Below are 27,951 nucleotides of genomic sequence, written 5' to 3' on the forward strand. Positions count from 1 at the left end.
GATGGGCTCACAGTGCAGTAGGGGATGAGGAAGACAACCAAATAAAATATAATGGGTGGAGCTTTCTCTAGACTGTAGGTGTAAAGTGCTTTGGCTGCTCTGGGGGAGACTAGGGCATGGCTTTCCCAGAGGAAGTCGCTTTGGAATTGGAGATCCAGCAGATGAGGGCATTTCAAGCAGAGGAAACATGTGCTATTCAGAATTCAGTGAATCAGAAGCAGCTTGCAACAGGTGGAGCTTAGGTCTCTGAGGACGGGGCACGAAGGTAGAAAGGGAACTGTGTTTTCACGTCACAATGGTCAATGATGAAAAATACATTCAAACTTCTTACAATTACATAAAAACATGGATGGCTATGTATGCTAACAATGACGCTAAGGTAGCTTCAAAAATTATCAATTAAATGTCTACATTAACTATAGTAAGTTTAATTAGTGTTCTATCATTAATATACCATATTAACTATTGATATATCATATAATGACTATATTTCCACAGAGATAATAGGTTAGTGGTGAGCCTGGATCAGAACCCAGGCCTGCTGACTTCATAGCCCAAGCTTTTCTGGCCATTATAAAGGAGTAAATCTGCATCTGGGTTTATAGATCAGTCCCTTGAGAATGTATTAAACATGGATTGCTGTTTGGGTACATTGACCAAATCAAGTTTCTGGTCCCACAACACTCAGGACCTGATATTGAGCTGAGAAAGCTCTTCAAAGTTCCTTGACCCTATGAGGTCTCACCAGGGCTGCTGGCTGGCCACTGATCTCTACTCCTTTTTTTCTTTTTTTTCTTTAAGGTAAAAAGTCATTTATTTTATTACTTACTTGACACACAGTTGATTTACAATATACTATTAGTTTCAGGTGTGTGGCATATAGATTCAGTATTTTTGCAGATTATATTCCATTATAACCTATTATAAAATAATGGGTACAATTCCTTGTGCTATACAGTAAATCCTTGTTGCTTATCTATTTTACATATAGTATTTTTTAATCTGTTAATACTGTACCCTTAATTTTCCCCTGACATCCCTATTTCTGAACTTTAACTTCAACATTTGCAACCTGATAACATCACAAAATAATCTGTCAGAGGGAACAGCTAATATATTTCCATTTTTTCCCTGGAGGCTCAGTGGAAAGAATCTGCCTGCTAGTGCAGGAGATGCAGGTCAGTCCCTGGGTTGGAAAGATCTCTGGGAGAAGGCAGCTCACTCCATTATTCTTGCTGAGAAAAATCTCATAGACAGAGGAGTCTGGCGGGCTACAGACCCTGTGGTTGCAAAGTCTGATACTAAACAACAGCAATAAAAGATTACTAAAATCTCCTCCCTGAAGAAAGCATGTAGCCTAGTCGCATACATTTACAAACTCATGAATATGAAAAAAAGAAGACCAGTGAATTTTTATAATAGACCCAGGAATAATACCTGCCCTACAACCTCTTGCATGTTAAGCACAAGTAGTAACAAATTAACTGAGATATATTGTTAACTGACACTTAACATTGCTTTTGCAAACCCAATAAAAAATATTGGTCAGAAAAAAAAAGTCACTTAGTAGTAAAAGAAGTGGAACGCATACAAGTCCCAAGGCATCTGGAAAATTAGTTGTGCAGGAACAGCAGAATATATCATCTGTAGCTGTTGTTTAAAGCAGACTATTTGAAGCTTCTAATTTCACTTATTGCAAAGACAGGCTCCCCATAAAAGGTACCTTCTTTTCATGTTTAAAATTCTGGAGCCAGTCTAGACTGACTGTGAACAATTCTCCTTCCAAGGAATTCATCTTAACTGCCAAGCACGGGTTACAATAGCACCTAGTGTGGCCTGAAATGCCACCTTTCCATTGGCATTAAATGCTTTAGCTTAAATGACCAGAGCTTAGCAAAGAACTGAATGCAGGCAGTATCACCTCTCTTTAAGCATATCTTTTATCCTTTAGCTCTTATAGAAAAGAATTCTAGGAAATGAACTTTTAGTAAAATTGAGTATGTTCTTTTGGCAACCTCCCCAGCCTTGTTACCTACATCGTGGAAATGCACAGGAATGTTGCCAAGAAAAGGAAAAAAGAAAGAGAGTGAGAGAAACAAGAAGGAATTGTGAACTACAAAAGATGAAAAGCGTTGTCATCCTCTTTTAGAAATGATTGTTTAATAACTTCCCCCAGCAGCTCACAGGTAAAGGTGTTGATTACTGATTGGAAGCTGCTTCTAAACAAAACTGGAACACCTATTCAGTCCCATCTTGGGATGCCGAGCAAGTGTGGGCTGAAGCCAGTGGGATCAGGGCCCCCATCCTGGACAAAGAAGCCATCACTCAAAGGACTCACGGAAGGCACATTTCAACATCAACTTCTGCTGGATCCATGAGACACTTTTGATCATTGCCCTGACAAGGCACCCTGAAATTTGGCACAGTTCTTTCAGAGAGGTCAAGAGAAGGAGCTTACAGGTGAATGACTGCCTTTATCAGGAACATCAACAGACACCCGCTGAGTCTCATTCCTCGCAACCAGGAAGATGCAGAAGACTTATATGGGGGAAGTGCAATAGGACAAGGTCTGGCCGTGTCCTTTCTGGTGGGTTCCAGGTGAGATGAGAATTTTCCAAGAATTTCTCTCAATTAGGATGAAACTCCTTTACCTCCCGGCAAGCCAAATGTAGGTTTTCATGAAGTCTACCCCAACCACATTATTTAAAATTGCATCTCATTCTCCTACTTCTAATTCTTAACCTTGTTCTTTTTCTCCCCTAGGTGATGCTCTTTTTTTTTTTTTTTTAATTGAAGTATAGTTGATTTACAGTACTATATTAGTTTCAGGTGTACAACATAGTGATTCAAAATTTTTATAGATTAAACTTCACTTAAAGTTATTACATAATGGTTGACTACATCCCTTGTGCTGTGCAATATATCCTTGTAGTTTATCTGATACGGACTAGTTTGTACCTCTTAATCACCTTCTCTTAGCTTGCCCATCCCTCTTCCTTCTCCACTAGTTTGTTTTTTATATCTGTGAATCTGTTTTGTAAGTGATAATGTACGTTATTTGTCTTTGTCTGACATTTCCTTTTAGCATAAGACCCTCTAGGTCTATCCATGTTGTTGCAAATAGTAGGATTTCATGCTTTTTCAATTGCTGAGTTGTATTCCATTGTGTATATATATATGTATATACATATATGCTTTTCCTTTATCTAGTAATCTGTTGATGGACACTTAGGGTGCTTCCATGTCTTGGCTATTATAAATAATGCTGCTTTGAACATTGGGGTGCATGTATTTTTCTTAAATTAGTGTTGTTTTTCAGATAAATACACAGGACTGTAATTGCTGGACCATATGGTGACTCAGATGATAAGGACTCTACCTGCGAGGCAGGAGATCCAGGTTCAATCTCTGGTTTGGGAAAATCCCTGGAGAAGGGAATGGCAACCCACTCCAGTACTCTTGCCTGGAGAATCCATGGACAGAGGAGCCTGGTGGGCTGCAGTCCACGGGGTCGCAAAGAGTCGGACACGACTGAGCAGTACTAACATGGCAATTCTATTTGTAGTTTTTTTTTTTTTTTTCAGGAATCTCCATACTGTTTTCCATAGGAGCTGTCCCAATTTATATTTGCACCAGTATATACAGGGGTTCCCTTTTCTTCACATCCTTGCCAACATTTCTTACCTGTGGTCTTTTGTTGACAGCCATTCCGACAGGTGTGAGGTGACACTTCACTGTGGTTTTAATTTGCACCTCCCTGATGATTAGTGATGGTGAAGATCTTTTCATGTGCCTGTTGGCCATCTGTATGTCTTCTTTGGAAAAATGTCTCTTCAGGTATTCGTCCATTTTTAATCAGGTTGTTTGTTTTATTGATATTGAGTTATACGAGCGCTTTATATATTAACCCCTTTCGGTCACATCATATGCAAACATTTGCTCCCATTCAGTACACTGTCTTCATCTTGTCAATGGCTTCCTTTGCTGTGCAAAAGCTTTTACATTTAATTAGGTTACATTTGTTTAATTTTGCTTTTGTTTCCTGCCTTAGACCAAATCAAGATCCTCACAAATATATTGGAGTGGGTAACCTTTCCCTTCTCCAGGGGATCTTCCCAACCCAGGGATCGAACCTGTGTCTCCTGCATTGCAGACAGATTCTTTACCAGCTGAGCCACAAGGAAGCCATTCCCTGATGGCTCAGAGGTTAAAGTGTCTGCCTGGAATGAGGGAGACCCGGGTTCGAATCCTGGGTCAGGAAGATCTCCTGGAGAAGGAAATGCCAACCCACTCCAGTACTCTTGCCTGGAGAATCCCATGGAGGGAGAAGCCTGGTAGGCTGCTAGTCCATGGGGTCACAAAGAGTCAGACACGACTGAGCGACTTCACTCACTTAGACCAAATAATATGTTGCCACAATTTATGTCAAAGAGTATTCTGTTAATGTTTTTCCCAAGGAGTTTTAAGTGTCTGATTTTTGTTTTTTTTATTATTTAATTTTTTAGTATACAAATCTTAAGTGCTCAGGTCAATAAACTTATCTCTCTCTCTCTCTCTCTCTATATATATATATATATATATACACATACACACACACCGTTAATAGTATAACTACCACCTGATCAAGAACTTTCACAGCACCCTAGAAGGCGTCCTCAGTGGCCCCCCTCCCAGCCACTCCTGCTCTATTTTTTCAAAGCATTTGTCACCTTTTATGGTACAATTTGCCTGATTGGTTCATTGATGTACCCAAGCCACTAGAACCATGCCTAGCACATAGTAGGCACTCAGTAAACATTTGTTAAGTGAATAAATCTTTGAAACAACACCCATCATGTTGCATTGTCCACACTTTCCCATCCCTACCTCCTACCCCCTCCCTGGGGCCTATAAAAGAAGCAACCTAGCTTGAAATCTTCAGGGTCTACTTGTTGTTTAGACACTGTTATGTTCAACTCTCAGAGAAGGCAATGGCACCCCACTCCAGCACTCTTGCCTGGAAAATCTCATGGATGGAGGAGCCTGGTGGGCTACCGTCCATGGGGTCGCTAGGAGTCGGACACGACTTCACTTTCACTTTCACTTTCCACTTTCATGCATTGGAGAAGGAAATGGCAACCCACTCCAGTGTTCTTGCCTGGAAAATGCCATGGATGGCGGAGCCTGGTGGGCTGCCGTCTATGGGGTCACACAGAGTCGGACACAACTGAAGCAACTTAGCAGCAGCAGCGTTCAACTCTTTTTTCGACCCTGTGGACCCCTCAGGGAACTGGGCAGAGATACTGTGAGGACACGTGCCGTCCACAGGTCACCTGCCGTGTGTGTGCACGCATGCTCAGTCGTGTCCGACTCTTTGTGACCCAAGGGAGGGGAACCCACCAGGCTCCTCTGTCCATGGGATTCTCCAGGCAAGAATACTGGTGTGGGTTGCCATTCCTTCTCCAGGGGATCTTTCTGACCCAGGGATCAAACTTGCATCATCTGCACTGCAGGTGGATTCTTTACTGCTGAAGCACCTGGGAAGCCTCGACACAGGGAAGTTAAATGCAACTATGGGAAGGGTGTTTATCAGATCTGGGTGTGGGACTGGAGCGATGTGTCTTAGTATAGTTCCTCTCTTATACAATGTTTTCCTGGGCAAATTGAGCTCTTGCTGGGATGTCTGCAAGGAGGAAGGGATCCCTCTGTTTGTCTGGAGTCATCTCTTGATTCCTACGATTACTGGTGTTTGCCTTTCTCAGCAGCCTCTCTCTCCTCCAACTCTCTTGTTCTTACTAATACCATCACCCAGTCTGGAGAACTTGGCTCATCTTTCGTGCTGCAGGTTCCAGCCCCTCTGCACCCTGGCTGTTTCTCCTCCCTCCTGTCCTGGGAGGCTCCTCCTCCTTTTCACCTCCACTGGCAGCTCCTTCAGGCCCGCTTTATGATACGAGGTACCAAGTCACACCCTAATTCTCAGTCTTATTTTTCCAAACTATCCCTGTTACTTCCCATAAAACACACCCTGATCGTGTCACTGCGGTGGCCATAAACTTTCAATCACTTGTAGGTGCTGCCAAAAGCAAGCCCCCAACTCTTTGTTGCCATTCAGCCCCTAAGTTGTGTCCAACTCTTTGTGACTCCATGAACTAGGCTTCCCTGTCCTTCACCATCTCCCAGAGTTTGCTCAAACTCATGTCCATTGAGTCAATGAGGCCAGCCAACCATTCCATCCTCTGCAGTCCCCTTCTCCTGCCTTCAATCTTTCCCGGAATCAGGGTCTTTTCCAATCAGTCAGTTCTTCGCATTAGGTGGCCAAACTATTGGAGCTTCAGCTTCAGCATCAGTCCTTCCAATGAATATTCAGGGTTGATTTCCTTTAGGATGGACTGGTTTGATCTCCTTGCTGTTTCCAAGGAACTCTCAAGAGTCTTCTCCAGCACCATAGTTCAAAGGCATCAATTCTTCGGTGTTCAGCCTTTTTTTATGGCTCAACTCTCACATCTGTACATGAATACTGGGAAAACCATAGCTTTGACTATATGGACATTTGTCAGAAAAGTGATGTTTCTGCTTTTTAATATGCTATCTAGGATTGTCATAGCTTCTCTTCCAAGGAGCAGGCATCTTTTAATTTCATGGCTGCAGTCACCATCCGCACTGATTTTGGAGCCCAAGAAAATAAAGTTTGTCACTGTTTCCATTGTTTCCCCATCTAATTGCCATGAAGTGATGGGACCGGATGCCATGATCTTAGTTTTTTGAACGTTGAGTTTTAAGCCAGATTTTTTTCCCCATTGTCCTCTTTTACCTTCATCAAGAAGCTCTTTAGTTTCTCTTTGCTTTCTGCCATTAGAGTGGTATTATCTGCATAACTGAGGTTATGGATATTTTTCCTGGCAATCTTGATTCCAGCTTGTGATTCACCCAGCCCAGTATTTCGTACGATGTACTCAGTTCTTTAGCTTGCATTCAATCGTGGCCTGCGTCCAGGCTCCAACCCCCTCCCTAGTTTTGTTTTACCACTGCACTGCCAGTCTGGTCTACCCCATTGTCACTAACAGTCACTGTTTTCTGGCTTCTGGACCTTAGTTCTATTGCTGAGGTCAGAAAATCAGCACTGAAAAAGAGATCATTTGAGATCATCTGTTGCAGACTCATTCTAGGGATGAGAGATTAGATGACTGACCAGCACCACTGAGTCAAACATCAACTGTAGTTAATGAAAAAGAAGCAAAAGGCAGTCTAGTGTTTAACAAGATCAGTAGAGTCTTTCATCTGCTGAAGATCAAGTTGGTGGCCCACTTTTGGAACACCCTCCCCATGCAGCCCTGATTCCTGAATGTGTGGATCTTTGAGTCCCCACTCAAGCCTGCCACTTCAGTGACATAGTCCTTAAGCTCCCGGTTGGGAGTCTGAACTCTTGGCCTCTCTGATCTGCAGATAGCTAGTTACCGGTGTCTGAGTCCTATTTCCTCTATTATACTTTCAGCAGACTCTTTGATTCAGCTTCGGATTTCCTCCCTGCTTATCCCAGAGACTTGCCATAGCAGGTGAGCGGTAACATCCTGCCGAACCGAGTTTCTGATGTAAGGGAGGGGTGATTCAAGCGCCCACACACCAGCCAGCAATCATGCACGTGAGTCTAAAAGTTCCAGTTGACACCAAACCATTTGTATGCTGCACTCCGGTCGTTTTGACTCCAAACCAGTCAAGTTTTTTGGCGCCGTCTCTTCCCCCACCCTCCGCGCGGCGAGCCGCGACGCGCATTCGGTCACCAGTCCTGCAACGTGACTTGGCATCGAGAGGGTACAGCTCCCCTTACCGAGGGAGCTCAGGTCCAGGTCGAGCTGCGGCCTCGCCAGCTTTCCGGGATGGCGCGGTCACCGACCCCAGGCGGCGGCCGAGCTAGCCGAGGGCAGCGGGAAAGTGACGCGGGGCGGACGGGGCGGGGTGGCAAGCGCGTCCCCAGGGAGGCGGGGGTTGTCCGGGGAGGCGAGAGCGGCCCGGGCGAGGCGGGGGACGCGCTCGGACCGCGGCCAGGGTGCCCACCTGCCGCCGGAGCGCACAGGGCTGAGGACTGGACGCGGGCCGCGTCGGCCCGTCTCGGGGCTCGGCGTCCGGCTCCTCTCCGCCCCCGGGAGGGACCGAGGGAGGGCCGACGGCCGGGCCCGCCCCCGACCCAGCTGAGGCTGCTAAAGGGAGACCAGAGGCACCACCCCGGAGCGGAGAAACCAGTTTGGCCGGTCCGGCCGAGCGGAGGAAAAAGGGCGGCCGCGGAGGAAGGGGGCGCGGACGCGGGGCGGGGGAAGGCGGGGAGCCATTGGAGAGCGGCGAGAGCCCGAGGAGCCGCCGCCAACTGGACACGCTTCCCGGGGCCCCGGCCAGCCCCGTGCGCCATGAAGCGCTAGCGCGGCGGCCAGCGCTGGGGCCGGCGGGCGGCGGCGGGCAGGTGCGCACCGAGCGCGCGGGGAGGCGCGCACCCGGCGGATGCCCCAGCCGGGGCCCAGCGAGCGCCAGGTGAGGAGGGGCGCGGCGGCCGGACCCCCGATGTGCCCCGCAGGTCCCCTGCCGTCCCGCGGGGCGACGAGCCCCGGGGAACCGGGAGGCGGGGGCAGCAGCTGTCGGCGCCCGCGGGCTCCGGAGCCCACACGGGTGGGATCTGGGTAGAGGTGCCGGGAGCCTTCACGGGCCTCAGGGATGGGAAGACACAGCTGGCGGGGCAGGCGGCTCCGCGGGGGCGGCCCTGAGCTCTTCAGCGGTGCGCCAGGCGTTCGGGTTCTGCGCTCGTTTGCTGCGCTCTGGTCCCGGCTTAAGCGCCGAAGATCCTACCTGGCCGGGCTTGTGGCTCCTTGAGGGGCGCCGCTGGCTTCCCTGCGACGTCTGTCGTCCCTCGGGTAGCCCCCGTTGACAGGGTTCTGCTGGGGGCCCCGTTGGGAGCCGATGCCCACGCGTCCGGAAAAGACATCCAGGGCTGAACGTACCGGTCGCGCCTTCGAGGAGGGATGGGGAGTGAGCTCGCCGCCACCGCGCCTACTGCGGGACCGGCGCCCTGCAGACGGCTTCCGAGAGCCTTAATGTTGTTTGGGAGGTGATGGGGAGGAGGGATCCTGTTTTCTGCCGGGGACTCTAGGGGCCTATCCGCCAGCTCCCATGGCACCGCCAACAGCCCAGCTCCTTCCCTCTCCAGCTTGGTGCCCGGCGCTGTCACCTCGCTGTCTGACTGCGGAATGGCACTTGCGGGGAAGGGGTGTTGCAGAGAAGGGCGAGAGTTTTACCCGCGCCTCTTGCCCACCCCGCCCCACGTTGGGGAAGCGTTGTCACTGTCCCCTCAGCTTCTCCAAGGGAGTGCGCGCACCTGGGCCCCGCCGGAGAGGGGTGGGGAGGCTTGGGACGCTGATCGGTGACAGCTTTGGGGGAGCACGAGGTGCCTGGGGGATGCAGAACGCAGGAGGCGGGTTGACAGGTTCGGGGAAAGGGAACCTGAGCTCCTTTTCCGCTGAGCGAGCCCGGCTCAACCCCACCCTGCTCCCTCGGCCTGCCGCCGCGGCCCCCGGCGCTCTCCAAGTCCTTCTTGGGTAGCTCCGGACGCTGCCAGTTTCCCCTCCCGGAAACTGCCCGCCCTGTGGGCCTAATAACAGATTTCCCCCATCTTCCTGGTCGCGTTGCCTGCAAGCCTCTTGCTTCCATTCCTCGAGAATGAAATGAGACAACGCAGGCGACGCACTGAAAGACCACCCGGCACCGCAGGTTACAGAGGACGGTTAACCGCTGTTAGAAACGAGCTTAAAAGGGTGTGTGATCGAGTCTCCAGTGATGGTAAACACGAGGCAGATAAAAAGAGAAAACAGCGCAAAGTATGAAGGAGAAGTTCTAATTTTCATGTCTGGGGAGTACTTTTATGTTAGACCTTAAAATGCCATTCATTAATTCCGGGCCTGTTGTTGAAGGTTTTATTAAAACCTGTTATAAATGCATGTACGGTGCAAAAGCTGATGAATGGTTATTAGCTGATACTGATTACTTTCTGGGGGAGACGTCTGCCTGCCTGCAATTACTCCTCTAAATCCTCTTAATAATATTCATTAGGTAGTGGAGGCTTCCTTGTTCTAATTTTAGTTAAGAAATCTTAACCTTTGTTCACCTGCCATTTTCTAGTGACCGTGCTTGGATAATTTTTAGGGATTCTTTGGTCTGGCATAGGGCACCAGACAAGACTCGGACGGCTTAATACTAGTGAACAGGAACACCCTGTGTGAAAGCAGCTTTGGCCACTTTAGTTTTCCTTCTTTTTTTTTTTTAAGGAAAATGCATATCAGTGTGCACTTCCTGTGGCTCAGTAGTGAAGAATCCCCCTACAATGAGGGAGATTTGATTCCTGGTGGGTGGGAACGTCCCCTGGAAAAGGAAATGGCAACCCATTCCAGTATTCTTGCCTGGGAAATCCCAGGGATGGAGGAGCTCGGTGGGCTGCAGCCCATGGGGTCACAAAAGAGTCAGACAGGACATGAGCCATTAAACAACAACGCTCTTGTTAGTGATACTCGTTAGTGATAGAGCTCAGAGGGGTTCTTTTTATTTTTGTGATTAATTGAGGCTTTAAAACAGTTTGGTAAAAAGTTGCAGGTGTAAGTAGTGTGCAGGTGTAAAGCAAGTTCAGGACTGGTTCTATTTTGCCGGGTGTCTCTCCGGTCTTGGCACTAACAGCTCTGACCACATCCAGCTGTGGAAAGTTTCTTTCCCCATCTGCAGGCTCGTCCCTCACTGCTTCCTTCCTCTTTTCCCTTCTGACCTCCCTCCTCTTCCCCTTTTTCCTGGAGCAAGGAGTTGTGGACAACATATGGATTTAGATTCCCACAGATTTCAATTCCTTTACTTTAAATTGTATTTAATGTTTACAGTTTATTCTTATCTTTATTTTTGAAATTGTGTCACTTTATGTGAATTCCTGAATTTTCTGGAAAAAAAATGCTTTCCAACCTCCTTGGGTTGCGGAAGATTAAATAAGAAAACAAATAAACCTTGCTTATGCATAGTAGGTGTCTGTTGTTTTCTTAGTTTTCTTTATTAAATGGATTTAAAACAATAGTCTGATGCCCAGGTATTTAGTGTGTTTTTTGTATTTTATTGCCTTACTGAAGCTTGAATCCATTGTTGGACTCCAGGTGATTCTTACAGCTCACCTGAGATTGCAATCTCCTAGTTACCTTTGCTCTTTAGTTTCAATCATTGTGTAAAAAAAAAAAAAAAAAAAAAGAGCCTGTTCGCTTATGAATGCAGAGGAACTTGCTTTTTAGATACCAGAACAAGTTTTATGGGGTCTGTTCATGTTTTGTCTCTAAAGAGGTACCTTTAAAGTTTCTCAGGCAGTTAATTTTAGACTTTACTTCTATACCTCCCTCTAGGTCAGTCTCCTGGGGAGTTTTTTTGTGTGTATAGGTGGTGTCTTTAGGTGTCTTGTGAGTTTTCAGGCCTGTTTGTTGGCGTTGTTCAATTAGATTAATTGTATTCATGCCTGTAGGTGTTGTTTTGTTACCTACTAAGATAAGTAAAAATTAATTTGCTACCAGAGGAGTTTTAAGAGTTTTAAGCCCCTGGTGGCTCAGTAATAAAGAATCTACCTGCCAAGGTTCGATCCCTGGGTCAGGAAGATCCCCTGGAGAAGATGTCCCACTCCAGCCTGGTGTGCTGCAGCCCATGGGGTCGCAAAGAATCGAACACAGCTGAGCGACTGAACAACAGTTCTTGCCTGGGAAATCCTGTGGACAGAGGAGCCTGGCGGGCTACAGTCCACGGGGTCACAAAAGAGTCGGACACCACTTAGTGACTGAACAGCAACAGTGAAAATTAATTTGCTACCAGAAGAGTTTTTATAACGTGAAAAGAAGATAGGTCCTCCCAAATCCCCATCCTTGTGCCCAGGTAAAAATCATATCCACTATGAGATCTTCAGAGATCCCATGTTGCTGAAGAGCTGGCATTACAGAAGAAGTCTAGAAAGCACACATACACACACACATAATTAATGGTTTATATATAAAATAGTTTTGTATCTCATCTTTATTAGAAAATGAATTTTTTCTTGTCTGATCATTAAGGAACACATTAATACTTTTCCTAATTGTTAAAAATTTGTTTAGGCATGTGTGACTCTTTGGCAACCCCATGGATAATTGCACTTTAAATTGTCACCAAAACCAGGCACAGTGGGAACCATGTCTGTTAAATGGTCCCATGGACGTTGAGCCCATAGGCAGCAGTGAGGGGCTGGTGCAAGTGCGCTGGGATACTGTGATCTGGCTTGGAATCCTGGCCTCGTGGCTCCCTACTTGTATAACCCGCGGCCAGTTGTTACCTTGATTGCGCTAGCTTCAGTGTACTCATCTGTAAGATGGAAGGGGAATAGTACCTCCTCAGAGTGTCACGTGATGAGTTCCAGCTGAGAGAATTTAAAAGGGCTTAGCACAGACCTTAGTCAAACATAGTCAGTGTTACTACCGTGGTGCTGCTGATAGCTGCTTAGTCACTCAGTCACGTCTGACTCTTTGCGACCCCATGGCCTGTAGCCTCACCAGGCTCCTCTGTCCATGGGATTCTCCAGCCGAGAAGACTGGAGTGGGTTGCCATGCCCTCCTCCAGGGGATCTTCCCGACCCAGGGATCCCTCATTGCAGGCGGATTCTTTACCGTCTGAGCCACCAGGGAAGCCTGCATGCTGTTGATACCGGTCAGATCGGTAAATACTCAGGGCTCAGCCACCTTTGCCTTTCTCCTAGACAGTTCGGGAAATGGGCATCACTCCACACTCACTTAGCAAACGTAGGTGTGTATTTGCACCAGGCAGTGGCAAGAGAAAGTCCTCTAGAGCAAGGGCGAGGTTCTGAACTTCTAGACCCAGGGCTTGGGTTCTGGAGTCCAGGTGTCTAAGGACCAGGGGGCACGGTGACCTAGGGGTATTCATACCCAGTCACAGTCTGGAGGGGTGGCCGCCCCCACCTGGGTGTGCTCTCCTCCTGCAGAGTTGGGGGCGGCCCTTGGGACACAGCTGGTCTCCTTCGCCCCCACTTCCTGACTGCTTTCATCTCCCTCACCTCTGTACTCTTGTTCTTATTTAAATTTTTTGGTCGCACCCCATGACCTGTGGGACTTTAGTTCCCTATCTGGGGATCGAACCTGCACCCCCTGCATTGGAAGGTCGAGTCCTAAGTGCTGAATTATGGAGAAAGCCCTGTATTCTTGCTTAAACAAAAAAACCGAAACTTCTCTGTTCCAAACTTGGGTTCTTTTGAAAGGATCAGTGCTTTCTGTTGGTTTCTGAGTTGTGGCCCCTGGTGAGCATCACTAGTGGCAGAGACCACTGATACAATCCCATTTACCTATCTATCCACCACCCACCTGTCCATCCCATCCATTCATTTAAAAAATGGCTTGAGCATGCTCTCCCAGCACTGGACTGGCGATGTGGAAGCTGTGAGGTTCCTGGAGGGCCTGATTTGTGTTTTTGTCTTTTCCTCTTTGGTAAGGCAATGGCAACCCACTCCAGTACTCTTGCCTGGAAAATCCCATGGTCGCTAAGAGTCGGACTGAGTGACTTCCCTTTCAGTTTTCAGTTTCATGCATTGGAGAAGGAAATGGCAACCCACTCCAGTGTCCTTGCCTGGAGAATCCCAGGGGCGGGGGAGCCTGGTGGGCTGCCATCTATGGGGTCGCACAGAATCAGACACAACTGAAGCGACTTAGCGGCAGCAGCAGCAGCAAGACAGTAGAGCGGATGTTTTCTCTCTTCCTGCTCTGGACTTTGCCCCTGTGCATGGGGAGGTGGTTGCCTTAGACCATGGAGGGTGGCCTGGGCCTCTCCCAGCTCTGAAGCTCTATGTTCATTATCAGTCTTCAAGTCCAGTGAATTTACACTTTATAAGGGAGAGCTGGGCCTGGAGGCTCTGGCGGATCAGCAGTAGGAAGCTGGCTGTCAGTCTGGGGAGAGGACTCCTGGGGCTGGGGGCCCCGGGTATCAGAGGTCACCCTTGCTCCAGGGCCGCCCTTCGGTAGTGACGACCACCTTCCCTTGTGTGCCTGAGAAGCCTGGTGCTTCTATCGAGTACCTGTGCAGCCTGACCTTTGGCCAGCAGCTACAGTCCTTATTTACAGGGCTGTCACTTATGGCTCTGTCTCTCTGCTGAGTGGCTTTTGTTCACCAGAGTTGAAGTTTGTTTGATTTAGAGCAAGGAAGCATTGGAAACCAGTTTTCTAACCTTTACTCAGATGGGGCCCAGTTGGAATATCCTCATCGGAACGACTCGGGCGCTGAGCATGATTGGCTCACGGCCCCTGACCGCCTATTTCTGCCGTTTGGGGAGGCTCCCGTGGTGGGTGCATTACTTATCTTATGGTGTGATGTGAAACTGTCAGTTGCTCAGTCGTGTCCGACTCTTTGCGACCCTGTGGACTGTAGCCCACCAGGCTCCTCTGTCCGTGGAATTCTCCAGGCCAGAATACTGGAGTGGGTTGCCATGCCCTCCCCTAGGGGATCTTCCTGATCCAGGGATCAAACCCCGGTCTCCTGCATTGCAGGCGGACTCTTTACCATCTGAGGCACCAGGGAAGCCCATGGTGTGCTGTGATTCGTGTACAAACCTTTACCATATCATCTTGTGATGCAATGAACTACTCAGACCACTCTCTGAGATTGGTATATGATCTGTGGATCCAGAAGAAACATTTACTATTCTCTAAGAAAACAGATAACCATTGAACGTGGGTGGTTGAAACAGGCACTCATGGGGGAGGTGGGTCGGGTGTGTATATTTCACCCTGGAACAGAGCAGCCTAGCCACCAAGGTGGAAATCACACGTGTGGGCCCCTAAGCCAGGCACCGGCAGGTGCTCTTTAAGCCTTCAGAACTCTTGATAAAACAGTGAAATTAAGTGTGTGTGGGGTCATCAGCTGCTGAGACGGTGAGAATGAAGTGAAAATCTACCCTCCGTTTTGGGTACCAGAACAACACTGGGAGGAGAGGAGGTTCCTCATGATGTCATCCTAGTGCAATAGTTTATTTCATGGGAGTTTTGTTTTAATCACTGTGAAATATTTATAACATTTTTCATTTTAGCCATTTGAAAGTGTGAATTCCGTGGCATTAAGCGTATTCACAATATCTTGCGGCTCTCACCACTGTCCACATCCAGAAGTTTTTCACCGTCCCATTTGGAAACTCTGTACCTATTAAACAGTCACTCCCGTCTCGCCCTCACTGTATCTTCTAATAACCTCTGTCCTGCACGGTCCCCGTGATGTTGGCCGTTCTGAGGTCCCTCGGCCACGTCACACAGCACGAGACCCTTTATGACGCTGACTCCGCTCAGCACGATGTTCTCAGGGTTCGTCCACGTCACAGCATGAGTCAGAGCTGCCTTTCACTTCCTTTTCAAGGCTGAGTGATATTCCCCGGTGTGTGTATACCACATTTGGTTTATCCACTTGTCTGATGTGGGGCCTTTGGGTTGTGTCCACCGTTGGCTGTTGTGAACATGGGCATATCTGTTTCCTCCTGGGAGCTGTTGAGATGTGATTCAGTTTTGTGAGATTTGTCATTCATAGAACATAGAACCTGGCTAAGATGACCAGAGACGTGGAGAATTTCGTGTCACATTTTCCTCCAAAGCATCTTGGAGATGAGGCTGTGGGAACTGCGAGGAGGCGGGTGGCGTGGAAGACTCGTGGCGGCAGCCACATTTCTCCTTTGACCTGCGGCTGCTCTCACACAGCTGGTGGCCCTTTAGAATTTCATCACCCTCTGACCTGCGGTGTGGGTGACACCATGCTGTATACCAGGGTGGGCTTAAAAGCTCAGAAGGCCTGGTTCCACCATCTGAAGATTTCTGCAGGCCACAGCTGCCCTCCAGGGAGACTATTTCCTAGTAGAGGTAAAAATCCTTAACTTTCCTCCAGAACTGACTTGACTTAAAGAAAAAAAAATTTTTTTTTGGTGGATGGAGGGAGGTTAGAATGACAGAAAAACTTATATGTAATGTTTGAAAATGGCATGCTTAAAAATCAGATTGTTTTCTACCTTAGGGTAGAACCCATGGATTTCAAAATAGGTTTCAAGGCAAGAGATCACTCACAGGGTGGCAGAATTGTCAGTTGTTGCATCTGTGTACTAATGTGCTTATTCATGGAGCAGGATCAATACCAGAACGCTTTCGATCATGATTAGATGTCTGTTAGGCTAAAAACATCTTAATTGCAACAATAGACTCTTACATGACCTTTTGCTCATTGGGTGTCTTGAAAATTAGCCGAGATAAGGATTTGCATATTTTAAAAGCAAGACTTTTTTTTTAAAGTAAAACTTACACACATTTCACACTGACTCCAATGTCACTATCCCTGGATATCATTCCATCTTCCTATCCTGTGCCAGTCCCAACCACAGAAAGGATATTAATCTGTTGGAGCTTTGCTACTTTATCTAGTTCAACTCAGTTGAGATTTAGAATATTTTTTAAAAATCATTCTTAGCCTTCCCCTCTTGCATAGAGAAATACGGTGAAAATTCTCAAAGGTCACATAAATAGCATCCAGTGTGACCTGGATCCTTGGGATCATTCAGAGCAACACTTGGAAAAAAAAAAAATAGCTGAAGAAAGTTTGCTCAGGCCCTGTATTCTTAGTTGCTACTGGTCTCATTTCTTGAGTTCTAGCAGGTGGCTCAGTGGTAAAGAACCCGCCTGCCAGTGCAGGAGACAGGGGTTTGGATCCCTGGGTTGGAAAGATCCCTTAGGAAAGGAAATGGCAACCCACTCCAGTATGCTTGCCTGAGAAATCCCATGGACAGAGGAGCCTGGCGGGCTACAGTCCATGGGCTTGCCAGAGGCAGACATAACTGAGCAAGCTTCTTGAATGGCTTCTCTTAGGGAATTTCCTGTCTCCTCAGTCATTCCACAGCATGGACACTCCTCCTTAGCCTTACAAAGTCTAAGAGAGCTGGCCAACAGCTACCTACAAACCACATCGTTTGTGCCAGGCAATCAGCGTCGGTCAATTAATCAAGGAGGTGAAGAACCTACCCTTGAGGAGCTCACATTCTATCGAGATGACCACAGTGGATAATAAAGATAGTGAACAGGTAAATTACAGGCTTCCCTGGTGGCTCAGATGGTAAAGAATCTGCCTGCAATGCAGGAGACCTGGGTTCCATCCCTGGCTTGGGAAGATCCCCTGGAGGAGGAAATGGCAACCCATTCCGATATTCTTGCCCGGAGAATCCCATGGACAGAGGAGCCTGGCAGGCTACAGTCCAAGGGGTTGCAAAGAGTCGGACACGACTGAGCGACTAGCGACAGCACACAGGTAGATTACGAGGTGTGTGTGAAGATCAGTTCTGCTGCTGCTGCTGCTAAGTCGCTTCAGTTGTGTCCGACTCTGTGCAACCCCATAGACGGCAGCCCACCAGGCTCACCCGTCCCTGGGATTCTCCAGGCAAGAATACTGGAGTGGGTTGCCATACCCTCCTCCCGGGGGATCTTCCTGACCCAGGAATTGAGCAGAGTTTTTACCCCTAGCTCCACCTGGAAAGGAAGATGGTCTTTATCCCACGGTGGGGCGCAGGGCATGGAGACCTCTCCTGCAAGAGAAAACAGGTGAAACTGCTGGTAAGGCCCTGATCCCTGCTCTCACCGCTCCCAAACTTACCACGCATTGTCTAATGGGGAAGGCAAGCTTCTTCTCACCCACACACACAGGCTGGCCACCCCTATCTCCACACACGTGGGTTATCTTTTTTCAAACAGTTTTATTGAGATATAATTCCTGTACTGTCCAATTTACCCTTTTACAGTGTACAATTCTATGGGTTTTAGTCTATTTACAGAGTTGTACCACCATCACTACAGTCTTTTTTTTTTTTTTTTTTAATATCTGAATACTTTTTTGGCCTCACTGGTCTTAGGTGTGGCATTCAGAGTCTTTGATCATCATCGCAGCTTGCAGACTCTTAGTCATGGTGTTTGGGCTCTAGTTCCTTGAACAGGGATCAAACCTGGGCCCCCTGCATTGGGAGCACAGAATGTTAGCCACTAGACCACCAAGGAGGTCCCATCACAGTCTATTCTGGAAGCTTTTTATAACCTCAAATAATGGAGTCTGGTCGCCTTTAGCTGTTACTCTTATTCCTGCTCCCCTTAGCTCTTGGCAACCTCTGCTTTCTGAATCTATGTATTTGCCAATCTGGACCTTTTCTCTAAATGGAAGCATACAACATATGTTCTTTTGTGAGCTGACTTATTTCACTTACCATAATGTTTCTGTGGTGTCTTGTTGAGCGTAATCATCCACGTTGTAGCATTTAGCCGTGTTTAAGTCCTTAATTGCTGAGTACACAAGTTACTTTTGCATGTGACATGTTCTTGAAAGGGTCACAGGGAATGGAAATGTGTGTTAGTCACAAATAGATCGATTAACATTGTTAGAAAAGGAATTGTTTGTGCCCAGAGAGCTAAATATTTCTCTGTGAAGGTGTGTGTGTGTGCGTGCGCATTAATTTATTCTTTCATAGCTAACTACAAAGTACATGGAATTTGTGACTGACTCTAAAAACTGGTGGCTTTTGGGTGGCCTTATCATTTTCTTTCATTTAAAAAAGTCAACATTTACTTATTAAACGCCCACTACACTCCAGACCACATGGCAGGTGCTGGTGGCTGATGCCAGGACGAACAAAACAGGGACCTTCCCCTGCGGTGCTCACAGGGTTGCTGGAGGAGGGGTGGTGGGAGTCAATACTGAACCGAAGAGATATGAGATGCACTGACATTAGGATCTGTGATAAGCACTTACAGGAAAATAAGACAAGAATAATGAGGGCTGACTTCAAGATGGTCCCAGAGGAACCCAAATGGTCCTGGAAGGATGGATGGATAAATACACAGTGGTACATCCATATGATGGAATGCTATTCAGTCTTAAAACGGAAGGAAATTCTGACGCACACCACAACATGAATGAACCTTGAAGAATTATGCTGAATGAAATAAGTCAGACACAAAAGGACACCTACTGTATGATTCCCCTTCTGTGAGGTACACAGAAGAGTCAAATCCATAGAGGCAGAAAGGAGAACAGTGGTTCCCAGAGGTGGAGGGAGGGGAATGGGAATTACTGTTCAAGAGGACAGAGTCTTGGTTGGGGGGGATGAGAAAGTTCCCAAGGTGGGTGGCGGTGATGGTTGTACCATGGGAAAGTACTGAACGTCACCAAAGCGTACTCTTGCAAATGGCTAAAATGGTCGATTTTAGCTTGTATATATTTTACCACAACAAAAGATTTAGCCCAGGAAGATGTCTTGAAGGAGATTATTCTTAAGTTGAGACCTGAAGGATGAGAAGGCATCAGATAAAGGTTTCCTGGTCCAGCTCATGGCAAGAGCATGTGCAAAGACCCTGCGGTGAGAGCTTCCTGCCGTGTCCTGGGACCTGTGAGAAGGCCAGGATAGCTGGTGGGGGGGGTTGGATGGTTGGGACCGGGAAGCATGGGGTGAGGTGGGCAGGGACCAAGCTGGTTGGAAGACATCGATGTGTTTGTAAGCTGTGGAGTGACATGATTTGATTTTGAGTTTCAGCTGAAAACTCAGACTATGCTGGGGAGAATGGGCGGGAGGAGCCAAGAGCAGAAGCAAGGAGACCGGTTGGGAGGCTGCTGCCAGGGGCTGAGAGAGAGAGATGAGAGGTGGGGGGCTTGGGCCCAGATGACGGTGGAGAGGTGAAGCAGGGGGCGGAAGCTGCCGTTTGACTGTGGAGTCTCTGCCTGGGTGACGGATCAGATTCCAGGATCTCCTGGACGGGAAGGAGCAGTTGATTCTCAGGTTTCTGACATAATGGATGGAAGATGAGGATGTCAGAGACAGAGGAGCAGGACGGAAGATTACGAATTTAGTGTTGGTCGTGTTCACTTCCACCCAGGAGTGGCCAGAGGTCAAGCTCTGATAAATTCAGGGATTTTGCCTGGACACATGCAGCCATGGGAATCTGCATTGTGGAGACTGGTTTAACGGACTCCATAGGGACATTGGAAACCTTACGAAGCTGAGCACGTCCCTGATGGATCAGTGGTAAAGAATCCACCTGCGGTGCCGGAGACATAGGAGATGCAGGGTTGATTCCTGCTCTGGGATGTTGATTCCTGGAAGATCCCCTTGGGGGAGGAAGTGGCATCCCACGCCAATATTCTTGCCTGGAAAAATCCCACGGACAGAGCAGCCTGGTAGGCTGCAGCCCCAAGGGTCACAGAGTCAGACACGGCTGAGCACAAGCATGGATGGGGAGGGATGCTGGAAACCTTACGAAACCAATGCTTTACAACCTTAGGGCCATCCTTTTAATTTTTATTGTTTTTTTGTGAAATAGTACATTCAACTATTTTTTAAGCAATAAAGCATTTAAATTTGAGCAGAGGAAGCACTTGTGGAAATGCTCTAGTGTTGCCTTATGGACGAGAATGACAGTGGAACGGTGGTACAGTGTTGTCTAGTTGGCAGGACCACCATACACAGGTCAAATGTTTGTATCAGACATGGGAAAGGGGCAGTTGGTATATTTAACGGGAACTCGCTAAAGTTTGGGAATTTCTCATGGACAGTGTGGCATTTATTTTTTTAATTACGGAAATTTATTGCAGTTTAGTTGATGTACGATATTGTGTTCATTTCAACAGTAGGGTATTTAAATTGGCTTATGTGGCCTTGTCTAAAAACCAAATTGTGCTTTTAAATATGTGTATGGGGTGTGTGGGGCTTCCCTGGTAGCTTAGCTGGTAATGAATCCACCTGCAGGAGACCCTGGTTCAATTCCTGGGTCAGGAAGATCCCCTGGAGAAGGGATAAGCTACCCACTCCAGTATTCTTGGGCTTCCCTGGTGGCCCAGACAGTAAAGAATCAGCTTGTAGTGCGGAGACCTGGGTTCAGTCCCCCGGGTTGGGAAGAACCCCTGCAGGAGGGAACAGCAACCCACTCCAGTATTCTTGCCTGGAGAATCCCCACGGACAGAGGAGCCTGGTGGGCTACAGTCCATGAGATCACAAAAAGTTGGACACAACTGAGGGACTAAGCACAGCCTAGCACATAGAGTGTATGACAAAGTGGTGCTGCCTTTGTTGACAGAGTTCTCTGCTTGCACAAGTAGCATTTACCCACTCAGTCCTGTGCTGTCTCTGTTTCTTGTTGTTTAGTTGCTAAGTCGTGTCCTACTCTTGTGACCCCATGGACTGTAGCCCACCAGGCTCCTCTGTCCCTGGGATTTCCCAGTGCGAGAATACTTGAGTGGATTGCCATTTCCTTCTCCAGGGGAGGTTCCCAATCCAGGGATCAAATCTGCATCTCCTGCCTTGGCTGGCAGATTTTCTACCGCTGGGCCACCTGGGAAGCCCTGACTGTATTTACTGGCCTCTCTTTTTCCAAGTGAAGGAATTGTAGGTGGCTTGAAGTCTCAGAACTAGTAACTGACAAAAGCAGAAATTGAGCTGATTGAGGATTTCAAGACACCCAAGGTGAGGGTTCCCTTCAGGACCTTGCAGTTAATGGTTGGAAAAGCAGTACAAAGAATTTTGAAATACAGAAGCAAATAAAAATACACAGGGTACCCAATTAACTTTGAATCTTAACTAGACAACAAATACATTTTTTAACATAAGTATGTCCCTCCCATGCAATATTTGAGACATACTTAGACTAAAAAATGATTTATCTAAAATTCAAATTTGACTGTGCATCCTGTTGTGTTTTATTTGGCAACACTACTCAGAATAAAAATTTAGGAACACAGAGATGTTTGGAATTTAAGGACTATGTATATATTCAAGCTCCCTTTGACAACTCCTGGAGCTTCTGTGCATTTTTAAAAAATCTGGAGTTGGGCATGAGAAGAGACTTGATTTTTTTTCCCCTTAGTCTCTTGAAATGTCTGTGTTGTGTTACTTTCCTAAATTTTAGTGAATATTCCTTATTTGTAATTAGCAGCAGCCTGGTATTGGGGAACAAGCTCTGAGTTCAGGAGCTGGCAGATCTGAGTCCCTGACCAGTTAGTTCTTTGACCTTGACTGGAAATAACAGTGTTTTAGATCACTTCATAGTTTTAAAACCTTCTCAGTTGGGAGTTACTAGGACAGGTATTCCTTCCATAGCACAGAAGAGAAACTCAAGGGAAAGTAAGGTTTGGATGGGTGGCCAAAACTGGGCTAAGACACTCTTCTCAGCTTTTAGTTCAGTGATCAGCCCATTGTTTTTTTAAGATCCCATTTCTTTGTGATTCAAATCACGGCTCTGATGTTTTATAGGCTTCCCAGTGGCGCTAGTGGTAAAGAAACCCCTGCCAATGCAGGAGACTTAAGAGATGTGGGTTCAATCCCTGGGTTGGCAAAATCCCCTGGAGGAGGGCATGGTAACCCACACCATTATTCTTGCCTTCAGAATCCCATGGACAGGGGAGTCTGACAGGATGTGGTCCATAGGGTCACAAAGAGTCGGACAAGGATGTCTTCTTGATCTGATTCCATGATTCTGAGTGATCTCATCTGTCATAAGATTCCAGTTTTGAAAGTTTACGTGGTGGAAACAATGTCAAGCATGGTAGGTTAAGAACACGATGAAACACACGCTTCATTGGCAGCCATGGAATCTGGCAACCAGATTTCCAGGAATTATGATATTGTGGGTGGAATTGGGGAAGAATTAGGGTCCAATATTCTGAAAGGGCAAGCTCACTTTCTTCCAGGATGAAGCATTGTCTTAATAACGAGACTCATTCAGATTTTTGAAATCCTTGAACTTAAAGTGTAGCAGTCTCAGTGGATATCACTAATACCTAGATCTGGATGGAGCATATTCTATTTTGAAGGGAGTTTGTCCTTTGTTTTTCTTGGAATTTTCTGTGTGCAGTCTGTGCTAACCACAGTTCCTTCCACATGGAAGGAGCTCAGCAAATGTGTGGTGACTGAATGAATAGAACACCCCATCCTTGATGACCAGCTTGGATGGCCGTTAATTTCACTCTCCATACTGACTTCAGGGAACCATGACTGTGTTAGCAATAGTCCTTGCCCTTCAGATATTTAATATTTAATAGAGGAATCAGACAAAACCACATCTAACTAAAGTACAAGGCAGTATGGTCTTCACACAAAGAAGAAAAGAAACGTGCTTTTCTTTTCATCTCTTTTTAAGAAACATGTTTTTCTGGTGGCAGAGATGCCTGGTGGGTTCTGTTTTGTTCATTACATATTAGCTTTTATCAGCTATTTTTTTTTTGTCTACACAGTGAATACTACATGTCCCTTTAGAAAGTTTATAAAATTCCAGATGAGGTTTTTTTTATCTTAAATGGTTTTTCCTTCTATTTTGAGACATTTTAAATCTTCAGAAAGATTAAATAATACCCACATTTGTATACTTCACCACGGAGGCTAGACCATTTTTAAATGAAGAGATACCTTTTTAAAAGTTGAAAATCAGTAAAGTTGTGAAATCAACAAGTCACTAAAAACCAGTTTGGGAGAAGAAGCTCATGGCAAAGACTGAGCTGGAATAAGAAGACAACGTGCCGCCCAGTCTCAGTTTTAGCTGGGACTTCATGCCCCCTCTTATCCGATGAAGTTACGTCTTCTTACATATGGGCTCCTTTGCGTGTGTCTTAAGGAAATAAGTGAGCATAATGTGGCTTTTATTGCACTTGGCACAAAACTCGGGGAATGTAAAGGCTGGCGACCATTGCAAGAGCTACAGTACGTTTTATTTGCTAGTAAAATTTAGTTTGCCACGTTGTCGTAGGCATTGTGCAAGGATTTCCAGTCCAGAGCACTCCTAGAATTTAATGTTAATGTGTTAATTTATTGTTTTCAAACTTGTATCCTTGAATACTTCAGATCTTTTAAATATTCTAACATCCTGTTGGGCAGTCCTTGTATACTTTAGAATTTGTCTGACAAGCTCTGAGTTGTTGGAGAACATTTTTCTGCCTGAGCATTTTCAAAAGTCAATGTTCCCTATCTGGCTTTATTTTAACCCCGCTTACTAGACAAAGATGATAGTATCTTTTCTTTGCATTCAAGCAAATCTTGATTTTTAAAAAAGTTTAACATTTTTGGGGAGTTCCTAGTTTTCTTGAACTTTAGACACATTTCTGAAATGTAGGAGCTTAGATTAGAAGATATCCAGGGCTTCGCTGGGGGTCCAGTGGTTAAGAATCTGCCTGCCAGTGCAGGGGTCATGGGTTCGATCCCTGGTCCCAGAAGATCCCACACGCCTCCGGGCAGCTGTGTGCCCTAGAGCCCTGCTCTGCCATGTGAGGAGCCCCTCCCATGAGCAGCCCACACATCGCAGCTAGAGAGTAACCCTTGCTCACCGCAACCAGAGAGAGCCCGTGTGCAGCAACAGAGACCCAGCACAGCCAAAAGTAAATAGATAAATACTACGAATAAAAGTATCCCGCAGAATTACTAGCTCTAACATTCCTATATTAAATTTGCTAGATCCTTCCCTCTGCCTCTGCCCAAGCGCTGCTTAAAAGGTGCTCCTGAGATGCTTCTGTCTTCGTTTCCTGGCCCGTTGCAGGTGCCATCTTTAGACTAACTCGGGGCATGCTGTATTTGCACATGTCCTTAGTGATGTTAAAATGGCAGGGTTATTCGTATTTAATAATCCTGGTATTGTGATACACTTTTTTAAAAGCATGGCCTGTTATTTAAGGAGGAAAGCATTTGTTGCAAAAGGAAAAAGGATGATAGTGAAATATTTGATCGTTAAAACACTTCCCATATAAAGGGAACGTTTTCATTCCTAGTGTTGCTCGTGTAGTTGCTTCTCCTGACCACCTGATAACAAACAGCGCCCCCGTTTTACCTGCAATTCGGTAGGTGCAGCGCCCTCCCTGTGTCTCGGGGTCTTGCCATACTGCGTCCTTCACCTGTGACGTTCTTCCCCGCCCCGCCTCCTCCTGCTGACCAGGGGTTACCTCCTCCTGGATGACTTCCTGCTTCTCCATGCTCCCTGGTCAGAGTGAGCGGCCCCTCCTTTGCGCTGGTTCCTCTCTGTATATTCTGGTGCCAGCTGGGATCACGCCATTTCAGAGAGAGGCCAACTGTTTATTTCACACGCCAGCGCGGCTTGATGTGCAGTAGTTGTCTGGATACTGGTTTTCAGAGTATGGTCCCGGAGGCAGCAGCATCAACACAAGTGAGGGCCCCATCCAGTTTACTGAGTCAGAAGCTCAGGAACGAGACCCAGCATTCTGTGGCTGAACAAAACTTCCAGATGGTTCTGGTACCTTCCACAGTTACTTCTTCAGTGTATTAAGTTGGATATTTTTGCAGTGATCCAGGAGGTAGTGGACAACAGGGAAGCCTGGCGTGCTGCAGTCCATGGGGTCACAAAGTATCTGAACCACGACAACAACTGGGGTGGAAAGACCCCACTGTGGACTGATAGAACGAACTGCATGGCTTTCATTCTTTCAGAAAGATGCCAGATGAGACGATCCAAGTTCTTAGGCCCTATTACTTAGCAAAACAGTCACAAACAAAAAGAGATATTTTAAGATTTTGGTACCAGCTTTTGTTACATATTGCCATCCTTTGCAAATGCTGCATAATACTAGGGATTATTTTTAATTAACTCCTGTTCGGGAAAAATGGACGTTTGTGATATCTTGGTCTGGGTTAGAGATCTTTTTTACTAATGGTACTTGGAAACTTCTAGATCATTCTGTAACTCTGAGCTAGAAGATATTTGCATCCAAGGGAAGACAACTAATGCCTATATTCACTCACCATTCTGGTTTGGGTTTATATTATTGTCAAAAGATGATAATGAGTTTCCAGGATCTTGAAAGTATCTTGGGGTTAGTATAACGACATTTGTTTCCTGGTAGGTGGAGCAAAGTGAAAGAAAGTGAAAGTGAAGTCCCTCAGTCGTGTCCGACTCTTTGCGACCCCGTGGACTGTAGCCCACCAGGCTCCTCCGTCCATGGGGTTCTCCAGGCAAGAATACTGGAGCGGGTTGCCATTTCCTTCTCCAGGGGATCTTACCAACCCAGGAATCGAACCCATGTCTCCCGCATTGCAGGCAGACGCTTTAACCTCTGAGCCACCGGGGAACTTGGCCTGGTTGTATTCAATTTTATGTGCTTGTCCACAAAGTCAGAACGTGAGGAAGTTGATGTCATTTGTAGAGCCCTTATTCTGAGTTGGCTGTGAACTTGTTGAGACAGAAATGAGCACCAGGTTTCTTAAAACATTTTGCAGAAATTTCCCCAACCTAATCAGCCACCTGTGATTTGGGTCACAGGAGGACATTTCTGGTTGTCACAACTTAGGGGTTGCTACTGACATTTAGTGATTGAGGCTGGAAGTGTTGCTTATCCTCTGACAGCCCCCACCATGAAGACCTCTCCCACCCAAAACGTCAGTAATACTAAGGCTGAGAAATCCTCCTCTGAACGGTGCACAGGAGCAGTCATAAAACCCTGGGGTTCCTCAGGAGTCAGTCCCAGCCTCGTTTCCCTCCGTGGGGTGATTGCCTCTGGTTCTGTGGCTTTGTTCGTTAGTGTTAGTCACTCAGTCGTGTCTGAATACTTGTGACCCTGTGTAGCCCACCAGGCTCCTCTGTCCATGGAATTCACCAGGCAAAAATACTGGAATGGGTTGCCATTCCCTTCTCCAATAACTAACTAAATACTATTAATTTAATGTGCCGATTTCTGCTGACCTTCCATTACAGCCACCTTTTTCTCTCTGCCAGCCTGCTCTCTCTACTTGAGCATCTTCAGAGCCCACCCCCCTCACTCCTCACACACAGCACCTCCAGCTCTGAACCCCAATCAGTTTAGACGACGCTTCTCTACCTCAACTTGGACTTGATCTGTGACGCTTTCTCTCCCACACTCCACCATCTTGACCTCCACTTCCTGTCCATCTCCAGATCTGTTACTTCTACTGCCAGAAGGCCTTGAATCTGCCCACTTCTGTCCTTTGCCATCCTCTCAGTTCCACCCCCCACTCTCCTTTTTCCTGGACCACCTCAGGGGTCTCCTGACGGGTGTCTCCATCTCCACTCTGCCCCTTCTGACCCAGGGCAGCCATTTATCCCGAAGCATGTCCACACCTGGCTGCAAAACCTGTCTGCAGCTCAGCATTGCAGTTTCAAGAACATTTCCCTTCTTAAAGGGCTCACCAGGCCCGGCTCCCCGCACCACCAGGTCTATTCTTGTCCTCTTTCAGTTCCTGGAGCACACCGAAGCCCTTCTGTCTCCACACCTACACATTTGTTGCTTTCTCACCGGGAAAGCTCCTGCAAATGACTCCTCTCTATGTTACTGAAAGTGAGGTCTGGCTGCCTGCCACTCAGAGCCATTAACGAGGCCAGGTTGGTGGAAAGGGAAGTTTGCTTTATTTTGAATGCTGGCAACTAGGGTTGGGGGTGGGGGTCTTCCCTGGTGAAATCTGCCTGCAATACAAGAGACCCAGATTCGATCCTTGGATCAGGAAGATCCCTTGGAGAGGGAAATGGCAACCCACTCTAGTATTCTTGCCTGGAGAATTCCATGGACAGAGGAGCCGGGTGGGCTACAGTCCGTGGGGTCGCAAAGAGCTGGACATGACTGAGCAACTAACACACACACAACCAGCAAGGGAGGGTGGTTGTCCATCCAAAGGCCTACTCTACCCCATTCCCCCCTGCCCGAAAATCAGTGGGCAAGAGCTTTTATGGACAGAGGGAGGGGTCTACATGCAGAAACAGTGCAGTCAGTTCTGACCGTCGTCTTGAGATTGGTCATCGCTCGTCTGACCAGCATCATCTTGATTGCTCTGGGTACAGTTAACCTTACGTTCCAGCATCAGCTTGTTTCCATTTTTTTGAGGCCAATTCTTGGAACGATGGTAGTTTATGTACAGCTACAGTCTAGTCATCATAGTTAACTTCTCCACCT

The 27,951-nt window shown here is 47.0% G+C and overlaps 1 protein-coding gene across 1 annotated transcript in view; it reads left to right on the forward strand.

Moving 5' to 3' along the window:
* Positions 1-8,209: 8,209 nt before the first annotated feature.
* Positions 8,210-27,951, forward strand: part of ATP8B1 (ATPase phospholipid transporting 8B1) — a 110,695-nt gene continuing 90,953 nt past the window's right edge. Inside the window, exon 1 of the mRNA XM_040264313.1 lies at positions 8,210-8,499. The gene's annotated coding sequence lies outside the window, so the exon portion shown is untranslated. The remainder of the gene's footprint in view (positions 8,500-27,951) is intronic.

The sequence above is a fragment of the Oryx dammah genome, unplaced genomic scaffold, assembly GCF_014754425.2.
Source record: "Oryx dammah isolate SB20612 unplaced genomic scaffold, SCBI_Odam_1.1 HiC_scaffold_22, whole genome shotgun sequence".
Taxonomy (NCBI): domain Eukaryota; kingdom Metazoa; phylum Chordata; class Mammalia; order Artiodactyla; family Bovidae; genus Oryx; species Oryx dammah.